This window comes from Penaeus vannamei, chromosome 13 (genome assembly GCF_042767895.1).
Source record: "Penaeus vannamei isolate JL-2024 chromosome 13, ASM4276789v1, whole genome shotgun sequence".
Taxonomy (NCBI): Eukaryota; Metazoa; Arthropoda; class Malacostraca; order Decapoda; family Penaeidae; genus Penaeus; species Penaeus vannamei.
The window spans coordinates 23,950,879-23,954,047 of record NC_091561.1 but is presented as its reverse complement, the minus strand read 5'-3'; positions in this window follow the sequence as shown (position 1 = coordinate 23,954,047).

The following is a 3,169-nucleotide window of genomic DNA, read 5'->3' as shown; positions in this document are numbered from 1 at the left end:
ACTTATCCATCATAAAACACCTTATGTCATACCTCCCATTCAAACTACTGTCCTGTGCACAGCTATTCGCCTCTTTCTTCGCCGCTGGATCACAGTGATTTCAGTCTACTTATCCCCATCCCATCCCATTGACTTTACAGCCTTTGAGACTCTAATTTCCCAACTCCAACTTCCTTTCCTCATAGTTGGTGATTTCAACTGCCGCCACACTCTGTGGGGTGACTCTACCACCAACTCCCGAGGCCGATCTCTAGAACGCTTCCTCTTCACAAATAACCTAATTATTCTTAATTCAGATCGCCCCACACACTTTGACATGCTCACACAATCCTTTTCATGCCTTGATCTCTCTCTATGCTCTCCTACTTTACATCTAGATTTCCATTGGTCAGTTCTAGACCACCTCCCCTATATTGACCACTTCCCAATACTCCTTTCTCCTACTTCATATGTACCACTTCCTAATCCTCCACGCTGGTGCTTTGATAGAGCTGACTGGCATACTTTCACTTCACTCTCTACTATACCTATCCATCCACCCCCCTTACCGTCCATTTCAGATATGCTACATTGTTTTACAACCACGATCCTAAGAGCTGCCTATACAGCCATTCCTCGAACTTCAAGACCCTATACTTCTAAATGTGTTCCATGGTGGAATTCTGATTGCACCAAAGCGCTCCGCTTAAAACGAGCAGCCTGGAACAGCTATCGCTACAAACGAGGCACCCCTCACCAGCTATCAGCCCTTATTTCCTTTAAAAGAGCATCTGCCCATCTTCGCCGTACAATTAAAAACAGCAAAACAAATAGCTGGCAAAATTATGTTTCCTCAATTACATCTTTTACATCTATTTCAGCTGTTTGGCAGCGGATCCATAAACTATCAGGCAAACATCCCCCCCATCCTGCACCCGTCCTCCATATTCGAGATATTCTCATCTCTGAGCCTGTAGAAGTAGCTAATGAACTGGGCAACTATTTCAGCCAGGTCAGTAGTGGCTCTTACCTTTCCCCACACTTTTCTTCCATTAAAACCATCAAGGAACGCACCCCTATTACCTTCACCCTATCCTCTGATGAGTCCTATAATGCTCCTTTTTCTTCTTCTGAACTCAATGCTGCATTACAGTCGTGCCGCAACACTCATGAAGGCCCTGATGGTATTCACTATCGTATGCTCCGACACCTCCCATCTTCCTCTCTATCCTTCCTTTTAACTATTTTCAACCACATATGGACGTCAGGAAATTTTCCTTCTCATTGGCGAGATGCTCTCATCCTACCTTTCTTAAAACCCAATAAATCAAGTACCCTACCCCAAGATTACCGCCCCATAGCTCTAACTAGCTGCTTGTGCAAACTACTAGAACGAATGGTTAACTTCCGTTTAATGTGGTACCTAGAATCTCATAATCTCCTTTCCCCTTCCCAGTTTGGTTTCCGACGTGCCCGAAGTACAGCAGACCCACTTGCCCATTTCGAGACATACATTACATCGGCATTTGCACGCCATGAATCCATATTAGCCATTTTCTTTGATCTAGAAATAGCATATGACACCACATGGCGATACCATATCCTCCAACAATTGTCCTCCCTAGGTTTACATGGAAACATGGGTGTTTTCATTAAATCCTTCCTTTCTAAACGTACTTTCCGGGTCAAGATTGCCTCTTCCACTTCATCATCCTTTCCTCAATTCGAAGGCGTCCCACAAGGAAGTGTGCTTAGTACCACTTTATTCCTTCTTGCTGTAAATGACATAGTCTCAGTCCTACCACCAGGAGCCAGAGCATCACTATATGTTGATGACTTAACCATCTATGCATCTGGCACATCCATACCAGATCTTTGTCAATTTCTTCAGTCTGCAATAACATCAGTAACTTCTTGGGCCACCAACCATGGCTTTCACTTCTCTACCTCTAAATCTTTCCCCATCCTTTTCTCTCGCTCACATACGGTCCCCAAACCCCCACTCTTCTTATATAATGCTCCACTCCAATACCGGTCTTCTGCCAAATTCCTAGGCGTTATATTTGATTCCAAATTGTCCTGGCGAGACCATATCTTGTACATCAAAGAAAAAGCTCAACGTCGCCTCCGAATCTTACAAACGCTTTCACATATCTCCTGGGGCTCAGATCGCAAAACTCTCCTCCATCTTCATGTTACTTTGATTCTCTCCACTCTAGATTATGGAAGCCATATCTACTCCTCTGCCTCAACCTCTCTTCTTGTTCACCTTGATACAGTCCACCACAGCGGTCTCCGCTTAGCCCTAGGCGCCTTCCGCTCCTCTCCAGTTGAGAGCCTATATACTGAATCTGGCATGCCGTCCCTCTCTCGACGTCGAGCCCTTCTCTCTCTCCTATGCTATGCTCGATTTCACCAATTTTCCCTTACCAAACTAACTATTCCACAGTCCTTACTTCATACCTTTACCTCTTCTCCACGTTTACCAACTCCTCTCCCCGTACGCATGGATAACCTCCTCTCCTATTCCCCCTTCCCTCATCTCCGACCTCTCCCACTGTCTGTCCATTCCATTCCTCCATGGCTTATACTTAACCCCTGTATTTGCTCCTCAGTTTTCCCTGACCCACCAAAATCAGATATTCCCCCTCTATCCTTCTCGCTCATTTCCTTGACCATGTCTCCATTCATTCCTCCAGCATTCATGTTTACATTGACGGTTCCAAATCCATCTCAGGAGCTGGATTCGCAGTAACATTCCCAAATTGCACTTTTAAATATACCCTCCCTCCTGAATCTAGTGTCCTTACTACAGAACTATATGCACTCCTTTTTGCCTTAAGACGCATATATTCATCCACCTCTTCCTCTTTTACTATTTTTACTGACTCCCGTAATTCTTTAACCCTCATAAAGTCAATGCAGTCGATCAATCCCCTTGTCTGTAAGATCCAGAACTGGTTGTTCTATCTATCCACACGTCACAAATCTGTCAGATTTTGCTGGGTACCCAGCCATGTTGGAATCCTTGGCAATGAACAGGCAGATACTCTTGCACGATATGCCGCAATGGCCACATCACCTCAACAACGCTTCTCACATATTCCACCTACAGATTACTACCCCCACTTTAAGACTTTCTTGTATACCCGATGGCAATCTTTTTGGTCAAGACTCCACAACAATAAAT